We start from the raw sequence: 11,067 nt of genomic DNA on the forward strand, positions 1-11,067 counted from the left end.
CATCATGCTTCTTGGCCTTATAACTCTCAGCTGTTTTGTGGCTCCCCCAGTCCTCACTGCCACCTTTCGGCCCTCGCACATGCTGTCCCCTCAGCCAGGAATGTCTTTCTTCCTTCTCCTCACATGGACAACCCCTATATACTTCTAGAGATGCAGCTCAGGGCCATCACCCCCTTCAGGAGACCATCCCAATGCCCGGGTTGGAACAGAGTCCTCCCCCATTACCTGCCCCAGCAGAGCCCAGGGTGGCCTCTATCTGAGCACACTGTCTGTCCTGTTTCTCACAGTGCATCTTACCCTGGGTCTGGTCAGAGTCTCCCCAGCGCTCAGTAGGAAAAGTTGGGCCAAACTGAGCTACACATTTTCAGAGCAATATAAGGAAAATATGAAGTGAGTGCAGTGAGTTCATATGTTGAGTCAAGAAATGAGCTCCATGTGCCAGGCTTTGAGCCACGTGTATAGGAAGTGGTTGCTTTAATAGAATTACAGAGTAAAGTCAAGATTGATGAATCTTGCGCCTAGCAAATGCCACACCGAGGATTCAGTAATACCTTGAATGAATGAACGAATGAATGATGAGCAGAGAACTAGAGGTAAATTCCAGCTGCCCTTACCCCAGTGAAACACTGACCATCCAGGAGTGGCCAATTTTTATCTTTTTATTAAAAAGTCATGATTGGAGGGGCGCCTGGGAGACTTGGTCCGTTAAGCGTCTGCCTTTGGCTCAGGTCATGATCCCAGGGTCCTAGGATCGAGCCCCACATTGGGCTCCCTGCTTGGCAGAGGGTCTGCTTCTCCCTCTCCCACTCCTCCTGCTTGTGTTCCCTCTCTGCCAAATAAATAAATGAAATCTAAAATAAAATAAAATGTCATGACTGGAAACTCCACTTCCTCTCCATTCTTCTTTACTATAATATATTCTCCAAACCTTAAAAACAGACTTTCTATGTGACCAGGATCACATCTGCTTTCTTAGAGCCTCGATCTGTCTTGTTCTCTCTAGGAACAGCGACATCCCACCCAGTCCAGCTCCCTGCCCCTCACCTTCCTGCTTCACACAGCTAGCCCTATTTGACCTCACTGAAAAGGTCAAGATCCTTCCCTGCTTGCTGAGACAGCCATGGAGAAGGCTCCCTTCCTATACTCATCCTCAAAGGCCTTAGCTGTAAGCCTCAGCATTCCTGCCCATGCTTTCCTTCAGGGAGCCCCCAGTCTGACAGGGGAGACTCCAGCCCAGCCCACCTCTAAAGAGAGGGTGATAGGAAACCCTAGCCTCACACACTCACCACAGAAGCAGCAGCTGTAGCTGTAGTCACAGAGAGAGATGGCCTTGGAGGGGAGGGGGAGGGTCCCTGCGCACCCTGTTCCCAGTGACCCAGGCAAAAGGCTTGCCAAGGGCCTCCTCCCACTGAAAGAAGCAATCAGGAGAACCACGTGTGAATTTGCATAATATTTGCATTCAATTTGCTTCTGATTTACATAAGTCTGTTAGCCTGGGCCTTCTCTAGGACAGTGCTCTAGGTCCGTCCTGTCCTGGAAGATACCAGCCTTGTCCAGCCCCTCTGAAGTCTCCTCTCTTCCTTAGCCTGCCCAGGTCCCTTGGGGAAGGAGTTGGGGGGCTGGCTTCCCAAGGGCCAAGCATGCCAGGCTGGCCAGGGTCCTGTATGAAGACACAGAGCTATGACAGCACCCAAGGAGAGGAGGGAGGGACAGGGAGGTGCCTGACAGTCTGCACACGTCTCCTCTTCCCACACCCCCCTCCATCGCCCCTTCAGCAAATCACCAACAACGAGACAAGGGAGTGGGGATTCTGGCTGGGGCAGCCAACTCATGGAAGATTCCATGAAACAAGTACTTGAGAAGAGCTTTCAAGGAAGAGTAGGGTGTGAACAGTAGAGGGAGATGTGGTGTGGGACAGAGGCTGCCCGTCCACAGCAGGATTTAGTTTCTAACTCCACAAATGAGATAGATGGGCAGACCGATGATGGTGGTGGTGAAGACAGACACAGAAGTAGACAGGAGAAAGAGATGCTAAATGATTGCTAAGTAGAAAATGATAGATAAGAGATACACAGATGACCAAGCCTGGCTAGGGGGTGACGATGACAGGCAGACTGACAGAAGCTTTGTGCCAGGTGCCAGGAATGCAGCGATGGGCTAAGCAAGCCCCCCTCCACCCCATGAGACAGACAAGCAAGCAATTAATTAAAATTCAGAGTGGTGAGCTCTGTGTTAGGGAGACGTACAAATTGTTGCAGGAGCACAGTGGAAGGGACTATTAATTCAGCGGGAAAGGTGATGTGGAGAGCCATGGAAGGGATGGTGTCATGAAAGGGTGACATTTAAACTGAGCATCCTGAAGGACAGACACACAGAAGGTCACCAGCAGCAGAGGGTGCAGGGAAGAACGCTCCAGCCAGAGGAAAGGATCTTAGACACGGCACGACGGTGTGGATGAAATACAAAAAGGCCACGCAGAGAGAATTCAAGAACAGACAAGAAGACTGAACCTCAGGAAAGCAAACTGGGCCAAGGAGGTGCCCAGAAGAAGGACAACTTGCAGAGATCAGAAAAAAACCCTCTGGGGCGCCTGGGTGGCTCGGTGGGTTAAGCCGCTGCCTTCGGCTCAGGTCATGATCTCAGGGTCCTGGGATCGAGTCCCGCATCGGGCTCTCTGCTCGGCGGTGAGCCTGCTTCCCTCTCTCTCTCTCTGCCTGCCTCTCTGTCTACTTGTGATCTCTCTCTGTCAAATAAATAAATTAAAAAAAAAAAAAAAAAACCCTCTGAGCTGGAAAAGGTGACAGATGCTTTGTAGAAGCTACCTGTAGTTTCAAAGGGACACTGCTAAATTGGAAGGCTGGGGGAGGCTGGGGTGGTTGAGGTGAAGAAATGATGTGGAAAGGAACTGGTAAAGGATAAGTGGGTAGATGGATGGGTGGATGGATGGACAGACGGTTGGAAAGTTCAATCGATTATCTGCATATCATATTTATAAATATTGGCTGAATTAAATTGATGAATGGCCGGTTGCTGGTGGAAGGATGAGCATCGATGGTGGAAGAAAGGAGGGAAGGAAGGCAGGGAGGAAAACAAGCTACCTGAGCTGCTGACAGTGGGTGAATGGATGGCCTGCGTGCAGGAGAGGAGCCCACTCATCTATGAGGAGACCTAGGAAATGTGAAAATTGGTAGGGAAGACAATTTCTCACCCTGAGGGAGATGTAGAAATCCTATGAATGACAGGGATGATGACAAAAGTTCATCTTTTTTTATAAAGATATCAGATATTTACATGACACAGAGAGAGTGAGCAAGCACAAGCAGGGGAAACGGCAGGCAGAGGGAGAGAGAAGCAGGATCCCCACCAAGCAAGGAGCCCGATGTGGGACTCGATCCCAGGATGCTGGGAACATGACCTGAGCCGCGAAGGCAGATGCTTAACCCACTGAACCACCCAGGAGCCCCATGAAAGTTCATCTTTGAAGAGAACTCGTACTTTTGTGAAGAATGCCTACTTCTTTGCTTTGTTTCATTGGAATTTCTCAGAGATGTGAAGCTCAGGTTGGACACCTGTAACGGCCTCAGGGGCAGCTGTAGAGACACAGGGACGAGAGATCCTAAAGTGAAACCCAGCCCAGGCGGCGAACTCCAGCTCTAGGAACAGCAGTGATAACAGAATGGAAACACGTCCAAGGTATTGTCCCAGAGAATCCAGGAGTGGCCATCAGTGTGGCCGTCGGCGTGGCTCCAGTCCACAGCCACCCAGTGACGGCATAGGTCTGACACACAGGCACCCTCGAGGTCAGGCTGAGGGGAGGAGGAGGACAGAGTGAGTGAGTGACAAGGGTACGTGAAAGGACAAGTGAGGCCGCGCACACACCTCTTAGATGGAAGCCACACAGACGTGCCCATCCAGGTGAGTCTGATCCAACGGGAGCTCGGCAGAGTGCACTGGGGGGGCTTCCTGGAGGAGGTTACACCTACACTTGGGTGAAGAATGGTGCCTTTTGCTGGACAAGCACATCAAAGCAGGAGCAGTTTGGTGAGCGAAGTAGAGGAGGCTGAGGGCACATGGAGCTGGAACACTATAAATTCAGTCAGGGGCCCACTGATTCTGAGGTCACCCTGTCTGCACTTCCGTTTGTGCCATTCTTGCCACCTGAGGGACACAATCCTGTCCCCTTCCTTCCATCTACTCAATCTACCTGAAAATCATCCCATTCTGGGAGCTTCCCAGGGTGAGGACGAGGCAGTAAGGGATGACCAGAAACCATGCTCTGGAAAGGCACACCCACAGCTGGAGGGAGAAGACTTTACCCACAGGACGGCTCCCACTGGAGCTCATGTGTCTTCCTGCACGTCTCGGGCCAGCTTGGCCGCCTTCCCTTCTGCCTCTTCCCCAGGCTTCCCAGTCAGTGTGCCCCACTGCCCACTTCACATTCCCTGGCCTCACTGGAAGGGAGACAGGTCTCCTCCATCCAGAAGAAACAAGGTTGGCTGTGTGATCTCAGTCAAGTCGGGAACCTCTCTGGGCTTGATTTGTTTGCATGTAAAACAAATTTCATAATCCCAGCTCTGCCTATCCCACGGTGCTCTAAGAAGAATGAAATGAAATGCAAACTGTCCCCTCACTATGCATCTGTTAAAGGTAAAGGTATACGACACAATTACATGAAGCTGATTTTTCAATTTCTTCTTTTTGCTCATGGTAGTTTTTAATGTTTTTACAGCAAATAAAAATTACTTATTTAATAAGGTCAGAACACTAAAGTTTGAAAAAAAATCATTCTCAGGAACTGAGAGAAGTTTAATATTTCAGAGTTCGACAGGGGCATTTCCTGTTGTGCTGGTTCATGTGAACCATCATTCCTGTCACCGTCCTCATCCCTGAGTGGGGATCATCATCCTCGCCTCACAGGGGAGGAAAGGGAGACCCAGAAACACTAGGTTACTGGACCTGACCCCATTAGCCAGCTCCCCACTGAGCCAGCACCCAGTGGTCTCCACGGTACAGAACAAACACACTTCTGTGTGACGTCTTCCTGGTGTGGACAGCGCTGACATTCAGTTTTTAATCAGCATGTGTGTCCAACTGCCACGTATCTAAATAAAAATACAGCGAAACCTCAGCCATCTTGGACCTTTGATGAACACATTCATCCAGATGCCCGAGCTTCCAAATAGCTACAAATTTTAGGATCAATGTTTTAAACATTTTTAGGTCATACTTAGAAATTGTCCTCTAGGAGGGGCACCTGGGTGGCTCAGTGGGTTAAAGCCTCTGCCTTCGGCTCAGGTCATGATCCCGGCATCCTGGGATTGAGCCCCGCCTGCTTCCCCCCTCTCTCTGCCTGCCTCTCTGCCTACGTGTGATCTCTGTCAAATAAATAAATAAACAAACTCTTTAAAAAAGAAAGAAAGAAATTGTCCTCTAGAAAGAAGCCACGCCTCCTGACTGTTCCATCAGAATATATGGAAAGTGAGTTAGCCCTTCTTAATGCCTAAAGGCAGCCACACTGATCCCAGCTGTCCCTGTGTGTATGTAAGGAAGCTCATCACATCCCTTTCTTTTCTGACTTCCATTTATCTCAATAAGAACAATCATTAAAAAATAATAATAAAAATCAAAAAAAGAACAATCATAATAACTAACATTTATCGAGCACTCACCACATGCATGTTCTAGGTGTGAACTCATGTCATTGTCTCCTCCCCTCCCCCCCAGATGTTGTTACTCCTGCCCTAAAGACAAAGAAGGGGAGGCGCCAGCATCTCAATAACTTGCTCAAGGTCTTAGGGCTGGCTGGCAATGGGCAGAATTTGACTGTGTGTCTTCCAGCCCCAGCACACATTTTCCCAAGCTCCCAAGAGGAGCTTGATGAGCAGAGACGCCTACACCCCCCCTCACCTCACCCACCCAGCATAGCCAATGCCTCGGCCTCAGAGAGCACAGCTTCCTCCAGAAACTCCACACAGCCTTCCCCAGGCCACTGGACGCTTCATGGAAACTCTCCTTTCCTCCCCACTCCCAGCTCTTGCCACGGCTTAGGAAACTTCAAGATCCTCATTCCATCTCCTGTAAGGCCCTCCAGCCCTGCCAGTTCTGAACTTTATGCCTTCAGCCCTTTTCTGGCTCTCGACAAATGGAAAACAAAATCATTCTTAGGATTGATGCGTGTGTGTGTGCATGCACGTGTGGTGTGTGTGTGTGTGTGTGTGTGTGTGTGTGTGTGCCCCTAGAAAAAAAAAATGACATTTTTGGCCCTTTCCTCAACTCTGGTTGCATAACACTGGAAGAGATGAGGGGCTGGACAGAAACTTACGGAGGTGGCCCCAGCCTCCTGAACACCCACCCCATCCTGCCGTGCACCACACAGCAAAGCCCTCGGCTGCCCAGTCCTTTCCCCAGCCCTTCTGCAGGGAATTACTGTCGCGGCCTCAAACCCAACCTGGAAAATGCAGCATTCCTGCCCACCTTCCAACCTCACTACCCACAACTCCCTGGCACCAGCCCCTTTTTCCAGACAAACCAGGCTCCTCATTGATCTCAACACATGCTTCATGCTTTCCTACCTCCGTGCCTTTGCCCACACCGCTTCCCCTCCAGGACTGCCCTCCCTTCTCCTCTCCCTGCATCCAAATCTACCATCCTTCAAGGCCCTGCTGGAGACAAGTCCTTGTCAGGCCTGACTACCACTGGTATGTGCTGCAGGGCTGGGCGCACTGTGACGAAGAAGTTAGGTGGGTCTGCTACCCTCGAAAGAGTCAGCAAAAAGTAATGGCACAAGGGTGCCTGGGTGGTTCAGTTGGTTAAGCATCTGACTCTTGATCTCAGCTCAGATCATGATCTCAGGGTTGTGAGATCGAGCCCCATATGGGTCTCCATGCTCAGTGTGGAGTCAGCTTGAGATATTCTTTCCTTTGCCGTCTGCCCCTCCCCTCACTTGCTTTCTCTCTCTCTCTCTCTCTCTAATAAATAAATAAATAAGATTTTTTTTTTAAAAAGCAATTGCACAATTACGAATGGTGAGAAGCTTCCCTGTCCTACCTCTGCTCACACCCCCTCCGCCCCAGGGGCCACTATCACGGCCTAGCCACTCTCAATAATAATGCCAGCCTCCCCCTTCCACCACCATCTCCATTTATGAGATTCTCTCAGACCTTTAAGGTTTTCGGCCAATGCCTGCCTCCTCTGCAGAACCTTCCAGAATCCCCTGTCAGACACAATAACTCCTTCTGAACTTACCCCCTCCCGGCCACCCCGCGCTGTTTGAGGTGAACCCTCTTCCATGGGCATCCCTGTTCTGATCTCATCACTGCACTTGCACAGTGGATATAATCCCTGATCCCCACAGCCTTGGGGCCTCTGACAATCCCTTTCCACTCAGCCCAGTGGGCCACACGGAGACCACAGTATTCTGCACGCACTGTGTCGTAGCCCGGTTTGGAAGCACACCAGTGAAGCCATGATGTTTCTGGGGCCCGTCTGATGTTGCAGTGTGCTGCTGGTCAAGAACTACATGTCTCAGTGTTAACTGCACAGATCTAGAAGTCTGCGCTGAGCAGAGTCATTCCTACGTTTAAAGCTGGATCGTTTTTAATTTTTAAATTTTGCTCAAAATTTTCACCTTCGTTTTCTGATATCTTTTTTTTTTTTTTAAGATTTTAGGTATTTATTTGATAGACAGAGATCACAGGTAGGCAGAGAGGCAGGCAGAGAGAAAGGAGGAAGCAGGCTCCCCGCTGAGCAGAGAACCCGATGCGGGGCTCGATCCCAGGACGCTGGGATCATGACCTGAGCCAAAGGCAGAGGCTTTAACACACAGAGCCACCCAGGCGCCCCCTGATATCTTTTTTTATTTAAAGATTTTATTTATTTATTTGAGAGAGAGAAAGTGAGAGAGAACATGAGAGGGGAGAAGGTCAGAGGAAGAAGGAGACTCCCCGTGGAGCTGGGAGACCAATGCGGGACTGGATCCCAGGACTCCAGGATCATAACCTGAGCCGAAGGCAGCTACTTAACTAACTGAATCACCCAGGCACCCTGTTTTCTGATATCTTTTAATAATGTGTCTGTGGGTCACTTAACAGACAAAATACCATGTGGTGACCAGTCACAGCTTCAGCCAGCAGAAATCACTCTGCTGTCTCCCGCCCTCTAAAGGGTTCCAGAATTGGAACAAAGAAAATGTTTCCATTAACGACTCTTGTTCAAAGATAGTTTGGTAGGACAAGGTAAACTCAGTGAGGGAAAGGCCATATCAGGGTAAGGTAGTGTTCGTTCTAGAGTAAAAGGAGGAGAAAGCTCAATCAAATTCTGTAATTATGACAAACCCTGGGGAGGGGACGGTACCTCACAAAGATAATGAAAACTGAGTCACATTTTCATGCAATCCTTGTGCCTCAAAACTCAAAACTCCTGAAGAAACTGTTCGATTGTCCTGGGGTGTTAGGTCCTCAGGGGAGGCTACAACCCAGCCCCGTCTGAACCAGAACGGATGGGCACGTGAGCTGGTGGGACATAGAGAAGCATTTGCTGCTGAGGGAAGGGGCGGTGTGGTGTTGCTGCCAGCCCACCCTTCTCTTGATGATGAAACCATGAGATGACCACCCTGGCACCTGCGGGCAGGTGTGCCCAGGCAGCCATCGACCTCACTGAGGATCAGCTGCTCTACTCGGCTTGCTGCTTAGGCAGCCACTGTCCCAGGTGGCAGGACACTGGGTTCTCACATCAGAAGGGCAGGTCCTCGTGGTCCGAGGACTCACCTCTCTCAGTGGCCTTGTGTTGGGAACCCTCCACACCCATAGCTATAGGCAGAGAGAGCTCAAGAACCATCCAACAGACCTGCCACCGAAGGTCCAGATATCATGGAGGAGGAGGACGCAGCTGGAAGCCCAGGCTTCCTCTAGGATGGAAGGACCCGCCCCCCCTGCTGCTACCAGCCGGACACCTGTCCAGGGAACTGTCGCGACCTGCAGGGCTTCTCAAGGATGAATCAAAATACAAAAGTCAATCATTGAAAGAGAAGTAGGACTCACAGAGCATTGAGAAAGAGGTCCTTCTGGAGAATGGGAAGCTCTAGAAGGTCACAGTCATTATTAGTAATTATAATCACGATTATTGACTTGAGGAGGAGGAACAGAGAGACTCACCGCATCCTCACAAAAGAAAGCAAAAAGTCTAGTCCCCAGCCAATGTCTCGAGTATGGAGAACGGGCTGCTGGAGAATTTGGTCCCTTCCATCTCGCCGAGAACCTCCTTCCTTCAGTGGGTTAACCAGAAAACACTGAACATGGTCTCAGGAGGGCGCCCACAATTAAAGCAATGCAATCACCACACCTAGAAGGAGCTTGTGATAACTTTCCATAGACATGCAGAAAAATTGCCTATGGTATATGATAATATATCCAGGTCTTCTGAATAAAAACAAACAAACACCTGCAAGGCTATATAATTCAGTGGGTGATCAGAACACCAGTGTAGATATAAAGCCTCAATCCCTCTTGCCCAAAATTAAAACAGGATCTCCAAAAAATTAGAGGCTAGATGAAGTCAAGTCTTGAGAGCTGCTAAATATGAAAGTGAGTGTAAATGGGGTTGGCATGATTTTCTCTCTATTTCTGCATACATTTGAAATGTCCATAAGAAAAAGCACTTAGTGGGGCACCTGGGTGGCTCAGTGGGTTAAAGCCTCTGCCTTCGGCTCGGTCATGATCCCGGAGTCCTGGGATCAAGCCCCACATTTCTGACTGTCAAATAAATAAAATCTTTAAAAGAAAAAAAAAAGAAAAAGAACTTAGCAAGTATTCCCCCCAAATTCAGAGGTTTGTTACAACTACTTCTTCTACTCTTTATTTTTTTTTAAACATTTTTTTTTTAATTTGATAGAGAGAGATCACAAGTAGACAGAGAGGCAGGCAGAGAGAAAGAAGGAAGCAGGCTCCCTGCCAAGCAGAGAGCCTGATGTGGGACTCAATCCCAGGACCTTGGGATCATGACCTGAGCCGAAGGCAGAGGCTTAATCCACTGAGCCACCCAGGCACCCTGCTTCTACTCTTCAAATACTGTTTAAGTCTTTGTGGTTTAGGTCTACTCATTACATCAGGCTTAGAACTACCCTCTTTGTAGTATATGCAAAATATACTGCCAGTGGTGGCTTCAGGAAAAAGAGGGAAAGGAAGGAGGAGAGGGAGGGATGGAGGAGAAGGGGAAGGGGAAGGCACCAGCAGAAGGTGCGTGAGCTTTCACGGGAGTTGGACAGAGCTCCCATCCCAGCTCTTCCACGCTCTAACTGTGTGACTCTGGATAAGTGTGTTGTACTCGCTGTGCATAGATTTCTTCTGGAAAACTGGGATTTTGTCCCCCCCACAGGCTTGTTGCAAAGCTAAAACTGAATAATGATGTTGAGTACTTGGCACATAGTAGGCACTTAAGAAATCCTGACTATGACTACTTTATAAAGATAAGCACTTTACAAAAGAGACACATTCAGGAAATTCTATGCTTTACAAAAGAATTCACCACAGGGTCCCTTTAAGCCCCCAGCCCGGCTAGTGCATTTTAAACGGGATTGAGTTTGCAGAAACCCATTTACACATGACTTTTCAAGAATGGCAGCCGCCAAGGCACTAATGAAGGCAGCAGATCTACGGAGAGAGCTCCCTGGGCAGACTGTCTCAGATCCTGTCCAGCAGGATTCTCTGAAAGCCTGGAGCCTAAAAACATCTTCTCTGAAAGCCCACAAAGACCCACCAGCTTGCCCTCTGGGAAGCCTTTATTCCATGCGTATTTGGAAGGGCCGTGGCAACTCCAGCTATGGGTCCAGGCTGACAGAAACAATAGAAATGGGCTAACAACGTTCGCTAACATTTACTGAGGGCTTCCTGCATGAGAGGCACCGTGTTAATTCCCATGCAGTATCCTGACAAGGCAATAAAAGTTAATGCCTGTGTAACAAGGGCTTCCAGGTGAAAGAAGTTCCTATAATGCTCACAAAGATCTTACAGAGTATTCTGATCTCTACTGACTGGGTTGGTTGGTTGGTTGGTTGGTTGGTTGGTTGGTTGG

Source organism: Meles meles, chromosome 1 (genome assembly GCF_922984935.1).
Source record: "Meles meles chromosome 1, mMelMel3.1 paternal haplotype, whole genome shotgun sequence".
Lineage (NCBI taxonomy): Eukaryota > Metazoa > Chordata > Mammalia > Carnivora > Mustelidae > Meles > Meles meles.